Raw genomic sequence first — 25,310 nt, forward strand, 5'->3', positions numbered from 1 at the left:
TAAAGAAAACGAGCTCCTTTGTCAAAGTGTCTTTAAAACTATCACAATCCCTCCTTCCATGGTCAGTACTATCACACCATATGCATCTATTGACAAATCCTTCTCTGGTTTGCAACCGTTGCCCTATAGATTGACCTAATGGTTGCCCCTTTTCTTCTAGCCTTGTAAGCTTTAACTTGAGCTCTTGCATTCCTTTGACAATATCATCTAGGATGGATTTGTCACTCTTTGGAACCACAAACACAAGCTTTATAGGACTCTCGGGAACACTTGGGGATTGAGCAGGGTTGACTATCATCTTGTCTCTTCGTCGTTGTCGCTTAGCTAGCAGTGAAATGGCATCTTCAACCTCATTTCAATCAGTCTTCAAACCCTGTTCCGCATCCTTATCCTCAAGTAGTAGCTCTAACTTCTCTTGAATCTCTTTACCTGCGGCTTGCAAAAAGAGCTCTGTCTTCTCTGAGTTTAGGGTAGCCTTTTCAGTTCTTGAAAGCTGATCATAACGGCGTTCGAATTCCCTTAGCAGTTCGGTAGGCGAGAGCCGCTCTTTTGGCCGAACTACCCACTCTAAGAAAGTCCTCTTTGTTACCCTTTTGGAGTCCTCCATCAAATACTCTTCCTTCAAGGATAATTTGAATGCTTCCCAACTTGCCCCATGCTCATTTCTAACTCCCCTTACATGCTCTCTGATCTCGGGAACCACAGCAAGCTCAAAACTTTGCACCATCTCTACTTCGAGCACTCGATGAAGCTCCATCTCCTTTACATATACACAAAGCTACTTTGTTACATATTTAAATTTAAATTGGTCCATTTTATTCACCACAGATTGAAGCACTTTGGTCGAGGAGAGCTCCCTCCTTTCTACGGCTTGCTGCTGCTGCATAAACACTGCAAAAGCTTGAAACATTTGCATTCTGACTGGATCAAACCGAACCCCCTTTTGCTCTTGTTGCTCCATAGCTTTCAACCTTTCTTTTGAGACATTCAATGAAGCTTTTGAACCCTCACCCTATCCTACTTTGCTTCGGGTTCACAAAAAATGTGTCAAGAAGTGTGCAATGCGACTAGGAAAGCGTCGGGCCTCTGATTGTGAGGATTCGTAGCAAAATCAAGCGAGGCATAGACAATTTGAAGCCAAAAACACACTAAAAAAGAACAAAACTCCATCCATGAAAGCTCCACTTTGAAAAAGAACCAATACTAACTCAAAACTCTTGTGTGTGTGAAGATTAGGTGTAGCCTCGCTCCCAATTGCACAAATGCAGTGCTCATTCGACCTGTTAAAAACCCTAATTTTATGCTTCGATTCTTCGTCGTGACCATTTCATGGAAGCTTCAGTACTTCATTGGAGAAGCCCAAATAGTTATTTGAGGAGGGTAAACCCTAATTGGAGGCCTCACAGCCTCAACCATGTAGTGGAAACAGCACGGGACTGCACTAGCACCCTGTAAAGGAATGGATGTATCTCCTTGCTCATGTTCCCAAATGAGCTCATTCTTGGCTCTAAAAATTCCCACACAACTTGAGCAACAATGAAAGCATCGTTGATGTAGAATTTTGAGCTATTCTGAGTATTTTTAAGGCTACTTTTGACCATTTTTAGCCATTTTTAGTCCAAAAATGTCACTTTTTGTCCATGAAAAGCCCAAACAAGCTGGGAAAAATCTCTAAAATTGTGGAAAAATCCCATTGGACTCAAATTTCATGTTGAAACTCATTTTCCCACTTGGTAAGCACTTTGGATACGTCTTTCACGCCAGCACAAGAAACCTGCTATTTTTGGTCGAGATTGCCCGCACTGAATTTTCTAGGAAAAATGAGCGTGCCACTTTGAAACACTTGACATTTGTACATTCCCAAAGCAAATTAGGAATATATTTATGTGAAAAAGCATCCCATGGTGCCACGTGTAGGGCCTCGCCCGCCCGGCAAGGTATGTACACGCATATATCACACTATGTACATTGTAGCATTTGGTCCCACACATCATAAACATTAAGAGTGAGGTGGATACTTTAATTTCACATTATGAACGTGCCATGGCACGACAACGTAATCTCTTCTCTCATTGGAGGAGCTTTTTTTCCTCTCTCTACTAAATGGCCCTCCAAAAGACCTCCAAAATTTTCAATGGCCTTCTTCTTCATTGGTTTTCTGCGTCCCCTTGTTTCTTCATTGTCAGAGCTTTCACTACTGAGGGCTTCATATTGCAGATTCCCCATGTGATTTATACACTCTCTTTTTTGATCTAGTGGTTTGTGGGAGAAGGTTGAGCTGAGATTATCTACGTATTCTAATCTAGGGTTGTGACAAATTGTCTGCCATTCCAATAGCATGGTATGCTATTCTTGTTAGCACTTCTTGAGCACCCAGATATGTTATCTTTTCCTCTTTCTTTGTGTCCTTCAATGTTGTTATCACGTACTATGCGTGATCTATAGCTTGCCTTGTTGTCGACTTCAACACTTGAGTTGAAGTAGCCGCAACTGCATGATTTGGAGGTGTGTATCGTGGCGGTTTCTTTGAAAGGGAGTGGAAATGTTGGTGGTAAAGGCAAGTTGGATCCTTGCTAAAAGTATCCGTTGTTTTCCTATCCCTAGATAAGATCAGAGAAGGTGATATGAGCAATATCTTTGGTAAAAAGTACCTGTTGTTTTCCTATCCCTGGCCCACATTGTCATACCTTTTGTGGGCAGCTTAAGTGCCTCGGTCACTATGTCTTTAGTGATCACCACTTCAACTTTTTGCCCCTGTTGATCCGTTATTTGAGCCGATCCATCATCTTTGAATCATATTTGATTGTAGATAACATTTCATACGCTTTTTGGAGATCCACTCTGCATGGCTTTTGGTCATAGAAATCTCGAAGAACTAGTATTATGTTGGCCTCTTTAGTATCTAGCTTTGTAGCTACATCATAAACCTCCTTGGGTAGCATTTGTAACTCTACCTGGTGTCCTTCTTCACTCTTGAATCTGCCAAAGAAGACCATTTTGTTGTTTTCTTTGAGCTGTTCTTTAGATAGGTAGGTTTCCTTTTCCGTCTTCACTAAGCTCGGATCTAATTGGTACAGTGGCAATTCTTGCAGCTTATCTTTTCGAGACATCGTTTTCTTTTCCTTCTCAGCCACTTGCATTGCACCTATTAAGCGAATACAATGTCAAAGTTAGAAAATTTTGTGGATTTTGCTCTGAAATACCCTGAGCCTGAATGGTTGGCAAATGATGTCCATTTTGCTTCAAATCAATTTTGGAGCATGTATAGATGCATAAAAACATATAGAGATTAAAATCATGCAATCCATGCAAAATTTTCAACAAAAGTAAATAATCTTCATTATTTACAGTTGTGGATTTTTTAACTTTTTGTATTTTTAACATCACATGCTTGAAACATGTGGCATTTAGGTACTCTGAGTGAAGTGTGGGCTCATTTGAGTGCACTGGGTGGAAATGGTGCCAGATTAAGGCTTCAAACTTTAAAACAAAAGATATAAAGGGATTTTGAGTTTTTGAGTTTTTGAGATCCTAACTTTATTGGTAGGCTTGGAACATCATGTACTTTGGTCCCATATGGTCAAAGTTAAAATTTGAACCAAATCTGGTAAAAAAGTAAATAATCGTGATTATTAACTTTTTCATCAAGTTGTACTTTTTTTGTTGCAAGATGGTTCTAGACATGATGTAGAGTATGTGTGTGAGATATGGGGTGATTTGGATCAAAAAATGTGACAGTTAACCCAAAAATTGGATTGAAAAGCCTTTAGTACTTTTTTTGACAAAATCAAAGTTTTTCTTGATCATTTTGGCTCATACTTGACATGTGGCATGCAATAGATGTGTACAAGTGACAGGTGAAGTAAAAAGATTAATTTCAAGCCAAGATTGCACAAAAGTAAATAATCGTGATTATTTACAGTGTTGGAATTAGGGTTGCAGAGAAACACACACAGCTTGGAGAAGACAAAGGAAGCTCAAGGCACACAATAGAGAGTGTATTACTTGGTGTGCCATGGAAAGATTGATAGCCCTAGAGTGATGGGCGTATATACAATGCACGGTGGAAAAAACCTCCTAAAGAGGGAAAAAATGCCCCGACGGTCCTAGTGTGTTCACACACATCACTACCACATGTATATGGTAACAAATCCCCTCTGGAGTGATGCGGTGAACGAGAGCTGACACATGAGTAAAGGGAAGTGCCATGCCCTGAGGACACGATCAGTCCACAAAGGGGAGTAAGCCCAAAGCTTTGCGGAAAGCTTCAAGCTTCTCACGAGACAATGCCTTTGTGAAAAGATCTGCAAGGTTGTCCTGTGTTGGCACATAAACCAAGCTGATCTCTCCTGCTGAGAGCCTCTCCCTGACATAGTGGTAATGCACCTCAATGTGCTTAGTGCGAGCATGAAAAACTGGGTTCCTCGCAACTGCCAATGCGCTCTGACTGTCAGTGTAGATAGTGTTGGCAGTGTCATGTCCAACACCCAAATCAACCATAAGGTGTCTGAGCCATACACACTCAACCGTAGCTGTGAAGACTGCCATGTACTCAGCCTCACAACTCGAAGTGGCCACAGTAGGTTGCTTCTTGCTCAACCATGATAGACATTGATGGGGGCTTTTCACAAGCCAAGCTCCCATACCCCTCTTCTCTCATCCCCACCCCATGAAAACCCCCTCTTAGGGAGGGAGTGATAAAAGGCATTGGAAAAAGTAAGACAAAAATAAAGTATGATTATGTAAATATATAAGAAAGGTAAAATAGGCCACCTCATGCCTGCGGGGCAGCCCATCCCCACCTTGCCTCCTTTTTCTTCACTGTTGCCCCGCCGTGTGTCCCTTTTCCTCTCCTCCACTCAAAAGGTCAACCCCCTCTCTCTTCCCCTTGTCCTTTCTCCTTTCTCTCTCCCCTCAAGCTACCCCACCTCTCACCAATAATGCATTCTAACTCACCAATAATGAACCCTAACTCACATGCAACTTATCCTATCTTCAAAAATAGTATACCCCACACCCCCTTTCTCTTTCCTATCATATCCCATGACCCAAATACCCCCCCTCTCTCTAAAGGGTGCCATGTATCTTGTCTTGTAGCTAAATAACCTCCCCCACACTCACACACACTCAGTTTCACTGAAAAAGGTGCCCACAGACCCATCCCCACCCGATGGTTACCTGATTTTTCTTGTGTTCACACACATCTGCACACAGATTCACCTCTAAACACACTCCCCTCTCTCCCCTCTTGTAATTACTTTATTCTCCATGTCACCTCTCACTTTTTTTCATCAACCCATCTCTCTCTCTTAGTCTCTCTCTCATGAGAGTGCTATTCTGGGCCCACAGTCACATGACCTATGTAGATAATGATTTCTTCATTTCTAAATTCTAGAATTTCTCCCCCCTCCTCCCCTATATAAAGAGGGGTCACCATCACAAAAAACACACACAACATCACCAAAGAGTACACTATGCATTGTGTGTGCCTAGTGGACATACACACACCCACACCATCACCATCACCGCAATCACCATGCTCGTCTTGAGCATGACCTCTACACCCTTGAGCTATCGAAGATAAAGGGCAACTAAATTAAGGATGATAGTCATAACCCTCGTGCGAGTCTTCGCCATCAACTCCCACCTATTCGCCATGTGCTCTACCACTCTCTCCCTTCTCATTCCCCTACCCTATGCTCCCCATTTCATCGCCTTATTCTCTAAATAAAGCTTGAGGTTTTGTGAGTATGTTTTCCTGCAATGTTTTGCCCATGTGAGGTGTGCGGAATCGCCACCTAGTCTTGTGTTTGGAGTGAGCTTGTGTATGTGTGAAGGGTGTGCGGATTCTCCATCCTTCTGTGGTGCCTAAGTACTAAGCCGCCATACCCCCTCCCTCACTCACTCTCTCTCTCTCTCTCTCTCTCTCTCTCTCTCTCTATTGATCTCATTTCCCTTCCTCTTCATCATTACTCCCAAGCATCCATCTCTCTTGGATGAAAACTTTGTTATGGTGGTGTGTTGTTTGCGTCCTAGCCGTTGAAGCTAGGTGGTGCCCCCTGTTTGCTTTACCATGATAGGCTCGAGGCGCGCCATTCGGTCGCCGGTGTTTTAGAGGCCGTCGGGGGTTCACGGTTTTCTTTGCTCCCGTCATTTGGTGCCCTCAGTGAGGATCTTTTCATGAAACCCTTCAGTTTACAAGACTGAAACCCTAAACTATTGTGAATGGATGAATGGTAGCACGATTTGCTAACTGGACGACAGAAGAAGAAGAGCTCCAAGCACAACTAGACGAACTTCGCATCTCCATCGAAGCTCGAGTGCCAGGCGTAACGGTAATTGATTTGCAGTGGGAGAGTCAACCAACATGCCAAACCTAGTGGATATACATAGGACAAGTGCCAAGAAGAAGAAGGAGAAGGTCGAAACCATGTCCGCAACCTACAACCAACCCACAACAACAAAATGGAAGGAGCTCTGCACAATAGAGAATCAACACTATTCTACTTTGAGAATCGGGTAACTCAAGTCACCAAGGTAATTATCACAGTTAGTTTTCAAGTCGCACCTGATGCTGCAGCACAGATAACGAAAGCATTGGCTCACACTCTCACTAGAGAAACTAGGGATCTATTGAGTTTGTTTCAGGAAAGAACACCACCCTTTCCCACAAGCTTGGACAGTGACTAAGCACCTCTAAGCTTCACATGAATCAGTACAACCTACCTCAAGACAGATCACACATACCAACACGTGTATGCTCAATCAAGGTAATACTGGACTTGAAGGCTCACTACTAGCACGTCATTGACACCATGCTGGGTGGGGAGCGGTTTTTTGAGGTTCTAGCATCAGATCAACCATTTGTCTTACCTTTGGTACAAGGCAATGTACCGTTTGAAGTTTTAATCTATGTCCTAGTATAAGAGGGTATACACGCCTCCTTGTAAAGAAGAAAAAAAAACTTTTGCAAGTTAAGCAGCGTGTCTTTCTAGCTCTCTCTCAGTAATCATGGAAAGTGTAGCATTTCCAACATTTAAAGGAAAGAAGGGGGAGGATTTGGTAACAGACTTCCTAGATGACTTTGAAGTAGCATGTGTAGTGAGCAACAAAGATACGGATGAATCCCGGGTTAGAATCTTTAAGCATCTCATGAAGCTAGAAGCTAGATCATGGTACAATGCACTTCCACAAGCAACCAAGGATGACTAGGAACCCTTAAAAACCGCTTTTAAGAGGCGCTTTGGGGGAGGTACCACTTCAGAAAATTTGTGGGACAAGTTGAGAGACTTGAAGCAGGAGGGTCTTTTAGAATATGCCACCTATGAGTCCAAATTTGTGGATTTTTGGGAACGGTGGGTTGAGTCACTGGCAAGGGGGGAAGCTGCACCCGATTTCCTAAAAAAAGATCGGTTCACGTATGGCTTATGGCCGCTTCTCAAGGAGAAGGTGAAAGGTAGATTCCTGGCTACGTACGAGTTAGCCGTTGAGATTGCTCGCCCCAAGGACAAGAAGCTGCGAATGAAATCCAAAGAAACCGAGTCAACAAAAGCATTGAGAACATCGCATCGACCAGCAACTACGACAACCGCCATTCCACCACCACCACCGGCTCTTGGGGTAAGAGATGACCAACAAGATATGTTGGCCCATATTACTGACCAACTGCAGAATTTGTCTGTCCACTTAATACAGCAAGGGAGGAGTCAAGAAAGAGATCAAGACCCTGGAAGAGCACGACGACAAAATAGGGAGTATCATTGCTACAACTGCGGAGAAAGACGGTCACGGTATGTACTACTGTCCCAAACCAGGACAAAACTATAATAGAGGAGGTAGGAGGAACCAATTGTCACCCCCTAGAGAAAGAACACCCCCACCCCGAGCACCACCCCCACCAACACGAATTCTATGTCCACCCCAAACACCACTACAAGCATCCATTCCACCTCTTCCACCAACCCCACCACCTGATCGCCCTGTAAACATCATAAGGCTAGAAGAGAAAGGAAAAGCCGTAGTAGTGGATCCACCCAGAGCAAAGGAGAGGGACAAGGGTAAGGAGAAGGTAACCTTTTTAGAACCACTTGAATCCATGACTGTGAAAAGAGCTAGGAGGGAGAAAGCTACACAATCAGATGATGAGAGAAGCATGAGAGGAGAAACTAGCAAGAGGCCATCCAGGCCACGACGGAAATTGGGCATCACCGACTTCCAACTAGGGGAAAGTTCTAAGCCCTATGATCTAACATTGGATGTGGCAGAGCAAGGACCGAATATTACATGGCCACAGCTGCTACATCTTGTACCTAAAGTAAGGCGACAATCGTCTAAAATGGTAAGTACAAGACGATCCAAAACAAAGGTAGCCGGAGCAATTTCGGGATGCAACATGGATGACATCCTTCCAATCGTCGACGTAAACATAAAAGGAAAGAGGGTTGGAAACACCTACATTGATGGAGGTGCACAAATCTATGTAATGAGCGAAGCTATGATGCTTCGATTAGGGCTCGAGGTTGACAGGCCTTCTCCATGCAAGGCAAAGATGGCAAACAACGCAAAAGTAAAGTGTGTGGGTGTGGTAAGTGCCGTAAAAATAAAAGCTTTCAACACTGAGGTAGAGGTAGATGTTTTTGTAATGCCTACTAAGGGGGAGGGCTATCCACTAATCTTGGGAAGGCCATGGTTGATGGCCATGAAGGCAAAACAGGACTGGGGTACTGGCCTTCTACGCATGACCGGTAAGAAAGGGGAGACAATCTACTACGACATGAGGATTGGCAAGCAGAAGCAAATGAATCTGGAAACATCGGCAGATGAAACCACTAGCGAATCTTCCAGTTCTGAGGAGGAGACCACATCCACCAACGAAAGTGACAGTTCCATTGATGTGATGGGTATCATTATGAAGGATCCACAAAGGGTAAGCACAACTGGTGATCCATCACCAAAAGGGCAACCCAATGAAGAGGAGAGCAAATCACTTGGCCTAGGAGGAAGTAGGTTGAAGGGTATGTTGTCTACGGAATTAACACTTGAGGAGAAAGATAGTTTTTTGCAAATGTTGATGGGATTTCCTAACCTGTTCATTGATAACTATGAAAGAATCACATGCATTACAGTGGTGGAACATCATATTAAGTTGAAGGAAGGGGTAAAACCAGTTGTACAAAAGCTACGACGATTGGGGATCATACAAGAAAAGGCACTCTTGGCCGAGGTAAGGAAACTGCTGGAGGCGGGATTCATCTATCCGGTAGAAAACTCAGAATGGGTGTCACCCGTAGTGGTGACGCCTAAAAAAAATGGTAAGCGGAGGGTTTGTGTTGACTACAAACCACTAAATGCAGCTACAAAGAGAGACCACTTTTCTCTCCCTTTCTTGGATGAAATTTTGAATGAAGTAGCGGGTTTTGAATGCTATACCATCTGTGATGGTTATTCAGGATACTTTCAAATACGCATAGCCTTGGAAGATCAGCTAAAAACCACTTTTATCACGCCATGGGGTTGTTTTGCATACAGAGTTATGCCATTTGGTCTCACAAATGCACCTGCCACATTCCAAAGATATGTCACATATGTTTTTCAACTGTTCTTTGGAACATCCATAAGAGTGTTCAATGATGATTTTTGTATATATAGCTCCCGTATTTCACATTTAGAAAAGGTAACTGAAGGTTTGGCCAGGTTGCAGAGCCTAGGTGGGCAATTAAATGTGGATAAATGCCACATTGGGGAGAGTAAAGTCATTCTACTAGGCCATGAAATTTCAGCAAAAGGTATCAACGCCGACCCAAGTAAGGTGTCCGCACTCATAGCCCTACCTTCACCAATGACCGCACGTCAACTGGTCTCTTTTCTACAGAAGGTGAGCTACTTAAGTAGATTCATACATCTACTATCACAACTTGTTCTACCACTACAACAACTCACTCAAAGATCAACTTTCACTTGGGACGAGGAAAGCGAACATCACTACAACAAGGTAAAGGAGGTCTTAGCCACTCTACCAACTATCTCACCACCTAAGTGGGATGAAAAATTCTATGTCACCTCAAGTGTTGGTGATGACTCATTGGGGGCTATGCTACTCCAAAAGGATACGACGACATCTTTCATGAGGCCAATCTACTTCTCTAGTTGAATGATGACAGCAGGAGAGAAAGGTTTCACCCATGTGGAACACTTAGTCCTAGCTCTTAGATTTGCAACTACAAAGTTTAGGTCATAGTTGCTGCCTAAGCAATTTGTGATTCTAACCATGGATGAAATATTTCCCTATGTTGTACGACACATGGATGTGTCTGCTAGAATTACTAAATGGCTAGTTCGTCTGCAAGAGTTTGACTACACAATACAGGTAGAAAGCACGACAAGGGCAAGTTTGGGGGGACGCATGACCTAATAAGTCTTTGAAGGGAAGGAGAAGCAATCTAAGGAAGGAGAAGTCCGATTACCTCCAGTACCACCAATGGTAGAAGGAGCATACTCTCTCTACTTTGATGTAGCCTACAAGCGAGCATCCGACAAAGCAGCTGCAGGCATAGTGGTCTTTGATGACAAAGGGACAAAGGTATTTTCGTTGGGCCAATTGTTAGATTCACATTCTAACAATGAAGCTAAGTATGCAGCACTAACCAAGGGTCTACAATGGTGCGTCTCGCAAGGTGTACAATGCCTTAATGTATTTGGGGATGCTCTACTTCTGGTAAGGCAAGTAAATGGAGCATGGACATGCAAGAATCTTAGTTTAAGGACTCACTTAAGTGGTGTAAAAACCTTGTTGGGTAAGTTTGAAGAAGTTCAAATACACCATATCCCAAGGGCTCAAAACCAAAAAGCAGATGCCCTAGCAAGTGAAAGACTACAGGAAGTGGTGGTTGGAGCAATAAAACTAAAGCTCCCTCTATTTCAAGGCAGTGATGCCTTGCCTGACATCATGCATTTTTTGCAAACAGGGGAATGCCCATCAGATTTAACAAAGGGACAGAAGCAATGACTGCCGCGGAAGGCCACAAGGTATCGACTCATCAATGACGGTTTGTACTCTAAGGGTAAGGACCAAATACTCAGGAAGGTCCCTCTCTCTTAGGAAATCATGGGAGTAATTGCTAGCTGTCACGACGGGGTTTGTGGTGGTCACTTTGCCCTAGACATAACAAGTAGGAAAATCTTACAGGCAGGCTTCATATGGCCTAGCCTCAACCGTGATGTACACCACTGGTGCAAAACGTGTAAGTTGTGTCAAAAGGCCGGCACTAGGTCACTTATGCATGAACCACGGACACCTATTCTCTCATATGGCCCATTTGAAAAATGGGGTATCGATGCCATTGGGCCATTACCTAGGGCCAATTCACGAAAATTCTACATTATCATGGGGGTCCACTACATGACTAGATGGGCAAAGGCTACAGCCACCACTAGAATCACAGCGGTAGAGGTAGCTAAATTTATCTACGAGCACATATGTTGTAGGTTTGGCACACCTTTAGAGATCATCTCTAATAGAGTGCCAGGTTTCATAGCAGACTTGGTAGGAGAATGAATGCAGAAACTGAGCATTACAAGGAGGCACTCTTCACCATATTACCCTCAATTTAATGGCCTAGTTGAAAAGGTAAATGGAATGGTTTCTAAAATTATTACCAAGCAGGTAAACAATCATCGTGGAGACTGGGATAAGTACCTACTACCAACTTTATGGGCCTATAGAACTTCATTCCGTACATCCTTGGGATTCACACCATATCATCTAGTATTTGGTAAGGAAGCAATCTTTCCCATTGAAGTGCAACTACGAAGTCTCAGAGTAATGACAAGCCAACTTCAACAATCCAACATGCATTTGAGATATCACATCATCAACTTGGAAAGACTGTAGCTGGACAGAGAAGAAGCAATAAATTATTATGCGGCACAAGTAGAGCATAAACGGTGAAGGGAGCAAAGCGAACCCCGAACCCCGATGGCCTCTAAAACAGCGGGGACTGAATGGCGCGCCTCGAGCCTGTCATGGTAAAGCAAACAGGGGGCACCACCTAGCTTCAGTAGCTAGGACGCAAACAACACACCACCATAACAAAGTTTTCATCCAAGCGATATGGATGCTTTGGAGTAATGATGAAGAGGAAGGGAAATGAGATCAAGTGAGAGAGAGAGAGAGAGAGAGAGAGAGAGAGAGAGGGAGGGGGTATTGCGGCTTAGTACTTAGGTACCAAAGAAGGATGGCGAATCCGCACACCCTTCACACATACACAAGCTCACTCCAAACACAAGACTAGGTGGCGATTCCGCACACCTCACATGGGCAAAACATTGCAGGAAAACATACTCACAAAACCTCAAGCTTTATTTAGAGAATAAGGCGATGAAATGGGGAGCATAGGGTAGGGTAATGAGAAGGGATAGAGTGGTAGAGCACATGGCGGATAGGTGGGAGTTGATGGCGAAGACTCGCACGAGGGTTATGGCCATCATCCTTCATTTAGTTGCCCTTCATCTTCCATAGCCCAAGGGTGTAGAGGTCATGCTCAAGACGAGCATGGTGATGGTGTGGGTGTGTGTGTGTGCACTAGGCACACACAATGCATAGTGTATTCTTTGATAATGTTGTGTGTGTTTTTTGTTTCATGGTGAGCTCTCATGGCCTCCTTATATAGGGAAGGAGGAGAGGATTTAGCAATATTTCTAATTGAAGTGAGTGTCCCACTCTGGTGACTAGGAAAATGGGGTGCATGTGACTGTGGCTCCCATCTTGTCTCCTCATTATTTAAAATACCAGAGTCAATAGAGAGATAAGAAGACAGAATGTGGGTAGGATGTAGAGGATAGAAAATATTTACAATAGTCTAGCTTTGGCTAGACATAAGCTTATTAGGGAGAGAAGAGAGAGGTAAGAAAATTATAAGAGAGGTTGTCGAAGGTGGATATTTGTTGATGAGGATGGATCCTCCAAAAATGGTGATAGAATCACTCTAGACTTGCCAAGACCTCATTAAAAGATCCTTGTCTCTTGTAATCATGCTTGAAGACTTGTAGAACCATAGCCATTCTAGAGGAAAGAAAACTAGGGATGGCCTGTGTCACCATTACATGAGAAAAATGGGGTCCACTACAAAAATCATAGCTCTGCGTTCATAACTCCAAAAATTTTGAAAAAATTTGAGCTAAAAGTTGAGATCATGAGCTACATCTTTCATGTGGAACACTCCTTCAGATTCGGGGTTCTTCTTTACTTACAAAATTCAGCCAAATAATGTATTATTTGTGGCTGCAAAAGTCTTTTGGTGGTCCCGTTTGAGTGGACTTCTCTCTTGCCTTCAAGTGTAAGCTCCTTCATGTGTATGAAAACATGACCTAGAGTTTTCAAAAGATTGGCAATCATCTAGATGGAGGTATTATTGAAATTTGAAAGTGGGGTTGAGGTTTGAAAATGAAAACTAGTGAATAAAATATTTGGTAGGGTGGAATAATATACATACATGAAAAATATATTAGAAAATACTAAAATATATAATGTTATATATATATATCTATATAATATTTAAGCTCAAAAGAGAGATCAACAAAGAAAGCTTACTTATTTATGCTACATCGTGATTGATTAGCATAAGTCTTATTTATTTAATAAAGGCTAAAACGTTTGTGAAAAAGGAAGAAAAAATGAAAAGTAACTTATATAATGGGAATATTTTGGTAAAAGGGCAAAAATATATAGGGCGGTTCCCATGCATGGAAAATTTTACTCATTAGCCCTCCCTCTAAGGCTAGAGGCATTCATGTCTCTAGCTCTGTTTCTTCTTCCGCTTAGCTGTAGGATCCGATATCGAGTTACCTTCTAAACTAGCCATTCCATTTGGCCATTGGTGAGATTTCTGGGATATTCATGAATCTGTAACAGGTCTGGGTGATAGCTTGTTCCTTGGAATAGTGTTGGTTGATTAAAGGGGAAGCCCATGGCTTCCAGAACTTCGTGCCAATGTCCTCCTGAATCCCAAGTGAGAAATAGGATCATTGTCTGCAGTGTCCGAAACAATAAAATTTGCATGCCAAATTGGACCAAATTTGTAACCACCAGTAGCGAGAGGGGAAATGAGCATCTTGGCTCCTACAAAGACAGAACTGAAAATTATGATTCCCAAGAGTGTGCCAAGGATCCACCATATATGGCCTCCTTGTTGGTGTGGTGAGCTCCAGCTGTTTTCAGAATCCTGCTTACTGCCATGATTGGAAAAAACTGCAAGCATATCATGCTTCTTTTGGGTGTGCTGAAACATGTCAGCTTCCTTTATTGATGCTAATAGCAAGCCACCTACCTTGCGGCTTAAATACAAGCGTAATTCACTTACCTTTCTCCAAAGAGAGGATGCACTATTTGTAAAAAATTGTACCAAATTGCGAAAGAGGTCTTCATTCTTGCATTCTATCAGGTTTTTGTCTATCCATGGCTCCTTTGCTCTTATCTCCATGCTGATCTTCTCTCTATATGTTATAGCGGCTAGCCATAACCATAGGTCTGATGCATCCCATGCAAACACAATGCTGTGTTGTGGAGGAGTTTGGAACATCCTTAAAAGGTTGGCAACATATTGATCATCAAACTTATTATGAACATCCTCACATATACTGGAGGCATTACCCATCTCCGAGTTTATAACACCCTTCAGTAGACTAGAGGCATTACCCATCTCTAAGTCGATAACACTACACAATAAAGTCTTGCTCGGCTGCCAAGCCTCTGGAGCAATATCCAACTCCAAACCTTCAGTCATACTTACCTCTTCGTTATGGTCCTCAAGTGAAACTGCCTTGATGCAAGATTCCTTTAGCTTGCTACACTGTCCTGGGTCCATGCTGGTGCACAGGCTTCCGTTTTCAAAGCCCTCCCCTTTGCTTGATATGTTGTCCACCTTCTCCAAAGCCTTGCTAGCAGGCTGGTCTTCCTCTTCTCTTGTATCTTTCATGCCCTCTGCATTCCTCTTACTCTGACGAGGCCTAATCAACACTTTACACCTTCTTACCCTTACTGCCCAATGCTGTCGATTGATCGCTTTGGTGCCTATTTCATTCAAGGTTAAAGATGTACTCACATTTGTAACACAATTTTCTTGAATTACCTCCCCCACCTGGGTAGCATCTTTTGATTCTTTAACCTCTTATTCCACTGCTTCAGTTCTTTGAATAAACTTCTAGCTTGATCCTTCTTCGGTTACCTTCATCTTGACCTCTTTTGCAAGACCAATGATACTTGGTGTGCGGGTACCAATTGATGGTGGGCGTAGGATGATTGTAAGTGGTGATTGTGGCGGACGTAGAATTTGGTTGGTGGGGCTGGTGCTCGGGGTGGGGGTGTTCTTTCTCTAGGGGGTGACAATTGGCTCCTCCTACCTCCTCTATTATAGTTTTGTCGTGGTTTGGAACAGTAGTACATACCGTGACCGTCTTCTCCGCAGTTGTAGCAGTGATACTCTTTGTTTTGTCGTCGTGCTCTTCCAGGGTCTTGATCTCTTTCTTGACTCCTCCCTTGCAGTATTAAGTGGACAGAAAAACTCTGCAGTTGGTCAGTAATATGGGCCAAAATATCTTGTTGGTCATCTCTTACCCCAAGAGCCGGTGGTGGTGTTGGAATTGTGGTTGTCATAGTTGCTGGTCGACGCGATGTTCGTGCTTCTATTGACTCGGTTTCTTTGGATTTCATTCGTACCTTCTTGTCCGTAAGGCGAGCAATCTCAACGGCTAACTCGTATGTAGCCGGGAATCTACCTTTCACCTTCTCCTTGAGAAGCGGCCATAAGCCATGCATGAACCGATCTTTTTTTAGGAAATTGGGTGCAGCTTCCCTCCTTGCCAGTGACTCAACCCACCGTTCCCACAAATCCACAAATTTGGACTCATAGGTAGCATATTCTAAAAGCCCCTCCTGCTTCAAGTCTCTCAACTTGTCCCACAACTTTTCTGAAGTGGTACCACCCCCAAAGCGCCTCTTAAAAGCTGTTTTTAAGGGTTCCCAGTCATCCTTGGTTGCTTGTGGAAGTGCATTGTACCATGATCTAGCTTCTAGCTTCATGAGATGCTCAAAGATTCGAACCCGGGATTCATCCGTATCTTTGTTGCTCACTACACATGCTACTTCAAAGCCATCTAGGAAGTCTGTTACCAAATCCTCCCCCTTCTTTCCTTTAAATGTTGGAAATGCTACACTTGACATGATTACTAAGAGAGAGCTAAAAAGACACACTGCTTAGCTTGCAAAAGTTTTTTTTCTTCTTTACAAGGAGGCATGTATACCTTCTTATACTAGGACATAGATTAAAACTTCAAACGGTACATTGCCTTGTACCAAAGGTAAGACAAATGGTTGATCTGATGCCAGAACCTCCAAAAACCGCTCCCCACCCGGCATGGTGTCAATGTCGTGCTCGTAGTAAGCCTTCAAATCCAGTATTACCTTGATTGAGCAAAAACGCGTTGGTATGTGTGATCTGTCTTGAGGTAGGTTGTACTGATTTATGTGAAGCGTAGAGGTGCTTAGTCACTGTCCAAGCTTGTGGGAGAGGGTGGTGTTCTTTCCTGAAACAAACTCAGTAGATCCCTAGTTTCTCTAGTGAGAGTGTTAGCCAATGATTCCGTTATCTGTGCTGCAGCATCAGGTGCGACTTGAAAACTGACTGTGATAATTACCTCGGTGACTTGAGTTACCCGATTCTCAAAGTAGAATATTGTTGATTCTCTGTTGTGTAGAGCTCTTTCCATTTTGTTGTTGTGGGTTGGTTGTAGGTTGCGGACATGGTTTCGACCTTCTCCTTCTTCTTCTTGGCACTTGGCCTATGTATATCCACTGGGTTTGGCGTGTTGTTTGACTCTCCCACTGCAAATCGATTACCGTTACGCCTGACACTCGAGCTTCGATGGAGATGCGGAGTTCGTCTAATTGTGCTTGGAGCTCTTCTTCTTCTGTCATCAAATTAGCAAATCCTGCTAGCCATTCATCCATTCACAATAGTTTAGGGGTTTCGGTCTTGCAAACTGAAGGGTTTCATGAAAAGGTCCTCCGTGGGGGCACCAAATGAAGGGAGCAAAGCGAACCCCGAACCCCGACGACCTCTAAAACATCGGGGACCGAATGGCACGCCTCGAGCCTCTCATGGTAAAGCAAACAGGGGGCACCACCTAGCTTCAGTAGCTAGGACGCAAACAACACACCACCATAACAAAGTTTTCATCCAAGAGAGATGGATGCTTGGGAGTAATGATGAAGAGGAAGGGAAATGAGATCAAGTGAGAGAGAGAGAGAGAGAGAGGGAGGGGGTATTGCGGCTTAGTACTTAGGTACCAAAGAAGGATGGCGAATCCGCACACCCTTCACACATACACAAGCTCACTCCAAACACAAGACTAGGTGGCGATTCCGCACACCTCACATGGGCAAAACATTGCAGGAAAACATACTCACAAAACCTCAAGCTTTATTTAGAGAATAAGGCGATGAAATGGGGAGCATAGGGTAGGGCAATGAGAAGGGAGAGAGTGGTAGAGCACATGGCGGATAGGTGGGAGTTGATGGCGAAGACTCGCACGAGGGTTATGGCCATCATCCTTCATTTAGTTGCCCTTCATCTTCCATAGCCCAAGGGTGTAGAGGTCATGCTCAAGACGAGCATGGTGATGGTGTGGGTGTGTGTGTGTGCACTAGGCACACACAATGCATAGTGTATTCTTTGATAATGTTGTGTGTGTTTTTTTTTTCATGGTGAGCTCTCATGGCCTCCTTATATAGGGAAGGAGGAGAGGATTTAGCAATATTTCTAATTGAAGTGAGTGTCCCACTCTGGTGACTAGGAAAATGGGGTGCATGTGACTGTGGCTCCCATCTTGTCTCCTCATTATTTAAAATACCAGAGTCAATAGAGAGATAAGAAGACAGAATGTGGGTAGGATGTAGAGGATAGAAAATATTTACAATAGTCTAGCTTTGGCTAGACATAAGCTTATTAGGGAGAGAAGAGAGAGGTAAGAAAATTATAAGAGAGGTTGTCGAAGGTGGATATTTGTTGATGAGGATGGATCCTCCAAAAATGGTGATAGAATCACTCTAGACTTGCCAAGACCTCATTAAAAGAGCCTTGTCTCTTGTAATCATGCTTGAAGACTTGTAGAACCATAGCCATTCTAGAGGGAAGAAAACTAGGGATGGCCTGTGTCACCATTACATGAGAAAAATGGGGTCCACTACAAAAATCATAGCTCCGCGTTCATAACTCCAAAATTTTGGAAAAACTTTGAGCTAAAAGTTGAGATCACGAGCTACATCTTTCATGTGGAACGCTCCTTCAGATTCGGGGTTCTTCTTTACTTTAAAAATTCAGCCAAATAATGTATTATTTGTGGCTGCAAAAGTATTTTGCTGGTCCCCTTGGAGTGGACTTCTCTCTTGCCTTCAAGTGTAAGCTCCTTCATGTGTATGAAAACATGACCTAGAGTTTTCAAAAGATTGGCAATCATCTAGTTGGACGTATTATTGAAATTTGAAAGTGGGGTTGAGGTTTGAAAATGAAAACTAGTGAATAAAATATTTGGTAGGGTGGAATAATATACATACATGAAAAATATATTAGAAAATACTAAAATATATAATATAATTTATATATATATATAATATTTAAGGTCAAAAGAGAGATCAACAAAGAAATCTTACTTATTTATGCTACATCGTGATTGATTAGCATGTCTTATTTATTTAATAAAGGCTAAAACGTTTGTGAAAAAGAAAGAAAAAATCAAAAGTAACTTATATAATGGAAAATATTTTGGTAAAAGGGCAAAAATATATGGGGGGGGTTTCCATGCATGGAAAAGCTTGCCTCAATGGCTTAGCTTTAACGAGCATCTCCGGAAAAAAGAATTGAAGAAAGGAATGTTGGTGCTCCGCTACGACTATCGCTTCGACACGCGCAAGGATAAGAAACTCCTGCTCCAATGGGAAGGCCCTTTCATCATCAGGAAAAAGTATGCCAATGGAAGCTACCAGCTTATGGAGGCTAATGGAAAACTTCATAAAACCAGGGTAAATGGTTGGCGACTTAAACCTTATTTTCTTTGATTTGACCAGGCACCACTTATTGACATTCCAGATGAGGACACACCATCAGCCGCCACCTCCGACGATAATGATCAAACATATGAGCTAGAGACATGAATGCCTCTAGCCAAAAGGGGAGGGCTAATGATGGGGGCTTTTCACAAGCCAAGCTCCCATACCCCTCTTCTCTCGTCCCCACCCCATGAAAACCCCCTTTTAGGGAGGGAGTGATAAAAGGCATTGGAAAAATAAGAAAAAAATAAAGTATGATTATCCCCTTGTCCTTTCTCCTTTCTCTCTCCCCTCAAGCTACCCCACCTCTCACCAATAATGCATTCTAACTCACCAATAATGAACCCTAACTCACATGCAACTTATCCTATCTTCAAAAATAGTATACCCCACATCCCTTTTCTCTCTTCTATCATATCCCATGACCCAAATACCCCCCCCTCTCTCTAAAGGGTGCCATGTCTCTTGTCTTGTAGCTAAATAACCTCCCCCACACTCACACACACTCAATTTCACTGAAAAAGGTGCCCACGGACCCATCCCCACCTGATGGTTACCTGATTTTTTTTGTGTTCAGACACATCTGCACGCAGATTCACCTCTGGACACACTCCCCTCTCTCCCCTCTTGTAATTACTTTATTCTCCATGTCACCTCTCACTTTTTTTCATCAACCCATCTCTCTCTCTTGGTCTCTCTCTCATGAGACTGCTGTTCTGACACATATACACATAGCCAGACAAGTGGGGCCCACAGTCACATGGCCTATGTAGATAATGATTTCTTCATTTCTAAATTCTAGAATTTCTCCCCCCTCCTCCCCTATATAAAGAGGGGTCACCATCACAAAAAACACACACAACATCACCAAAGAGTACACTATGCACTGTGTGTGCCTAGTGCACACACACACACCCACACCATCACCATCACCGCAATAACCATGCTCGTCTTGAGCATGACCTCTACACCCTTGGGCTATGGAAGATGAAGGGAAACTAAATGAAGGATGATGGCCATAAGCCTCGTGCGAGTCTTCGCCATCAACTCCCACCTATACGCCATGTGCTCTATCACTCTCTCCCTTCTCATTCCTCTACCCTATGCTCCCCATTTCATCGCCTTATTCTTTAAATAAATCTTGAGGTTTTGTGAGTATGTTTTCCTGCAATGTTTTGCCCATGTGAGGTGTGCGGAATTGCCACCTAGTCTTGTGTTTGGAGTGAGCTTGTGTATGTGTGAAGGGTGTGCAGATTCGCCATCCTTCTGTGGTGCCTAAGTACTAAGCCGCCATACCCCCTCCCTCACTCTCTCTCTCTCTCTCTCTCTCTCTCTCTCTCTCTCTCTCTCTCTCTCTCTATTGATCTCATTTCCCTTCCTCTTGGGATAAAACAAGCCAAGATGTAAAGTGCCACTAAGGTAGCGAAAAATCCTCTTGACAGCCTGCCAATGCTTAGACCCTGGGCTATGCATAAATCTGCTGACCTGTGAGACTGCAAACTGAATATCCGGCCTCGTGTTGCATACATAAATGAGGCAACCAGCAGCAATTTGGTAAAGAGTGACATCAGCAGGATCACCATCATCATGTAGACTCAACTTCAAACTTGTTTCCATGGGAGTGGCAATAGGTTTGCAATCCTCAAGTCCAAACTTACATAGCAATGTCTCTATGTAACTTTTCTGACACAAGGCAATACCACCATCACACTGCTTAAGCTGTATACCCAAGTAATGATGCAACAGCCCCAAATCTTTCATCTTGAAAGTAGCATTCAAATCAGCCTTAAATTCAGCAATATGTCTCTCATTTGGTCCAGTGATCAGCAAATCATCAACATAAAGAACCACAATGAGAAGTACATCACCCTCACGCTTTACATACAATGTGCTTTCTGTTGGAATGTTACGAAAGCCTTGTTTGACCAAATGAGTGTCAGCTTTCTCATACCAAGCACGAGGAGATTGCTTCAACCCATACAAAGCCTTGTTGCATTGCACACTTTGTCCTCTTGTCCTTTTATGACAAAACCGCGAGGTTGCGTTACATAAACTTCCTCAAATATGTCACCATTCAAGAAAGCAGTAACAATGTCTGATTGATCATCCCAACCAAAATGAGCTGCCAATGCACATAGAAAACTCACAGTAGTCATACGACAAGTGGGAGCAAAAGTCTCTTCATAATCTATGCCTTTTTGTTGTGCATAACCCTTTGCAACAAGTCGAGCCTTATGGCGATCGATTTCAACATCCGGCTTGCGTTTCAACTTGTAAACCCATTTCGTACCAATGGCCTTTTTGCCAGGAGGAAAATCACATAAAGTCCATGTGTCATTTTCTATAAGTGCATCATATTCTAATTGCATGGCAGCCATCCAATTTTCTGAATTCTGTGCTTCATCAAAAGACAGAGGCTCCTCAACATCATGTAAACTAGACACAGCCAAAGCATAACAATCTGATGCATAAGATGCATGGCGAGAGCCTGAACGAGAACGACTAGACAAAGGTGCATCCAATTTACTGTCACGCAAAGTGTGCACCAGCCATTTTGGCATACCTCTAGCCTGCTCATTTTCAGCCCTTTCCTCGTCAAGTACATCATGTACATCTACATCAGTAATAGGCTGATTTAGAACATTTTCAGAAACCCCCATAGGCTGTACATTTGCCTCATTGGAACTTACATTCGTATTTCCACCACTGAAAAGAGGCAAAAAAGTGTCATAAATGTCCTATGAGCTTACATTAGTGTCTCTAGTACATGACAACAAGGTGTGAACAGAATCTTCCACAAACACTACATCCCAAGAAACCAGAATACGTTTTTTTTGCGGATGATACAACCTGTACCCTTTGCTTTCAGCACTGTAACCAACAAAAATACATTTGACAGCCTTATCATCCAATTTTCTGCGCTGCACTTGTGGCACCAAAGCATATGCCAAATAGCCAAAAACACGCATGTTCTCAATAGAAGGTTTTCTATCATGCCATGCTTCATATGGAGTAATAGACTGCAAAGCTTTCGTAGGACACCTGTTAAGTACATAAGTGTCACACATAATGGCCTCAAGCCAAAAAGAATGCGGCAAAGCTTGACTTTTGACCATACATGCATCGTGCCATTTCCGTCAGTGACCTGTTTTTCCTCTCAGCAACACCATTTTGTTGAGGTGTATAAGGCTTTGTACATTGGTGTTTTCTCCCACGACTAGCCATAAATGCATTAAATTCATGAGACATATACTCCCCCTCTCGATCGGAACGGAGGGTGCCCATAGTACATTTCGAGACATTTTCAGCCATAGCAAGAAATTTTTTGAAGCACACAAAAACTTCGGACTTCGCTTTAAGCGGAAATACCCATGCATGCCTGGAGTAATCATCAATGAAAGTCACGAAGTACAGGTAATTTCCCAAGGACGGAGTTTGCATCAGCCCACAAACATCACTGTGCACAAGCTGCAACCTGCATGTGGCCCAAACTGAACCATCCTTTGGAAACTTAGAACACTGCATCTTACCCAAAATACAGCCTTCACAAACATGTTTGACAGGTGCTTCAAGAGGTGGCAAAGAAGCAACCATATCAGATTTCTGCAAACGCAGCAAACTGGCAAAATTCAGATGACCAAAACGTGCATGCCAAAGTTTTGCATCTAAAATAGCCCTTGAATCTGCAACAACATTTGCATAATTTTGTCCACACTTGTACAAAGTGACCTTATACAGCCCACGGCACAAAAGCCCAGATGCAACAATTTCATCACCAAAACTGAGATCATGAACTGTACATCTGTCATCCACAAATTTAACTACAAGTCCAAGTCTAGCAAGTGCGGATATAGACAAGAGATTCTTCTTGATCCCAGGTACATAAAGTGCATCAACAAGTGTGAAGGAACTGCCATTAGCAGCAGTAAGCACAATCCTTCCAACTCCCTGAACTGGATAAGAGGCGTTGTTGGCACAAGTGACTGAATTCCCATGAGGGACGGCGGACTCGAGAGAGGTAAACAATTCACGATGTGAGGTAATGTGCTTTGTAGCACCACTGTCGAAATACCACACATGTGAATCTGCAGCAACTGACAAGCATGCATCATGGACAGCAGGATTGTAACTGCACTCTGCGCTAAAAGCCCATTCTGCATCAACATCAGCAACATAGTCTCCTTTCATAGAAGACTCAACAATGGATGCATTTGTAGTGGAACCAGCATTTGCAGTGGAACCACCCTCTTTCTTCTTAGCCTCTTTGGCCTTCAACTTAGGACACGACTTTATCAAGTGATCATTAGCTTTACAATAATGGCAACGCATCTTCTTTTTTCCCTTATCACCAGAATTGCCAGACAAAGTACTGCCAGCAGAAGCATTAGGAACAGAATTTTTGCCACTCGCAGCAGAACCATAAGAAGTGGCTGCATTATTATTGCCACCCTTTCTTTGAGAAGCAATAAAAGCCTGTTCAACTGCACGCTGCCTAGTCCTGTTTTTTCTGGAAAGTGACTCTTGCAACAGCAATGTACATAATGCATCAAACTTGACAACTTCAGGATTTCCTTGGGTCATAAGTCTCCAAGTACTAGCAAAAGTCTGCTAGGAATATGGTAAGGCATCAAGAACAGTCTGCACAAGGGAATTGTCTGAAATGACTTCACCTGCAGAAATAAGGTGCTCATTGATATCCTTGACACTAGCAAGGAAAGTGTCCATATCATCTTCCTCATGCATAATCTTCTACTCCAGCTCTTTACGCAGCAAAGCAATTTTAGCCTCATTGCGGCTTTCATAAAGACCTGCTAGAATATCCCAAGCCTGTTTTGCAGATTTTGCTGAACGGATGTGAGTAACAATGGTGCGCTTCACAGACAACGCAATCAATGCATGAGCCTGCGCATCCTTAACATCCCAACGAGCTTGTTCTGCCGTAGGCAAAACAACTCTAACAACTGCAATCCTTGCAGCAAGACTTGCAACATCCTCAACATCGCCTACATCCTCAGAACCAGGATGTACATCAATGCCCGGCACAATGTTCCAGACACCCTTTGACACAAGAACATGTTGCATCATATAAGCCCACATAGGGTAGTTGTGCCCATCCAACCGGTCCTCAGCAGCAAACATCTTGAACACATCTGTGTTGTTGTTGTCAGCCATGGTAAATGATGCACCTGATGTGAAAACTGCCCGAAAATAGGAGAAAGGGAGCGAGAACAACCTGTGCTATATAGCACAAACCGTAGAAGACTATAAGGCACCTGTTATGCAGAAAACGGCACTGACATAAATTCTGTACAAAATGACGAAATAGCCTGTGTAGTGGAAACGGAGGCCGAAATGAGCCCAAATCAAAATTCTGAGCAGACCAAGCTCTTCGAGCTTGCCCAAAATATTTGTCGACCTGGAACGCTCGCCAAAGCTCACTGAAATCGGAGAAAGTGAGCAGGCATGTGCTGGAGCAGCTGGCGACTAAGCCCAGGAGGATGTGACCTGCTCTGATACCAATTGTTGGAATTAGGGTTGCAGAGAAACACACACAGCTTGGAGAAGATGAAGGAAGCTCAAGGCACACAATAGAGAGTGTATTACTTGGTGTGCAATGGAAATATTGATAGCCCTAGAGTGATGGGCGTATATACAATGCATGGGGGAAAAAACCTCCTAAAGAGGGAAAAAATGCCCCGGTGGTCCTAGTGTGTTCACACACATCACTACCACATGTATATGGTAACATATAGCAGTCACTTTTTTTGCATGAAGGGACAATTTGATGACCTAAACATCTTCAATACCTCTAAAAAAAAGTCCTAAATTGAATTTGGTAAAGTTTGGTCATGTCGGCATCACTTCAAGCTCTTATGAACTCTGAAATCACTAATTTTTGTGACTACTTGGCATGTAGAGTTGGTTAGTCACTTTTGAAGCTATGGACTTGTTTGCTACATAGTCCTGATGCTGCTCATCCAGTTTGGGCCCATTTGAACCATTTGTAGCCTTCGAGTTGTTTCCTGTTGTTTGAGAGCTTTCCTTGACTGTTTTCATGAAACCATCTAGGTACATTGTGTATAGACCCCGTCTATAAGCTGCCCGTAAAGTTAAAATCCAATTCTGGCATATGAAAAAAACCTAGATTATTTACTTGGGACCCCCTTGACCCCTACCAAATGGTCATCTAATGATATGGAAATGTTAATAT

This window comes from Adiantum capillus-veneris, chromosome 17 (genome assembly GCF_014529385.1).
Source record: "Adiantum capillus-veneris isolate H3 chromosome 17, ASM1452938v2, whole genome shotgun sequence".
NCBI lineage: Eukaryota > Viridiplantae > Streptophyta > Polypodiopsida > Polypodiales > Pteridaceae > Adiantum > Adiantum capillus-veneris.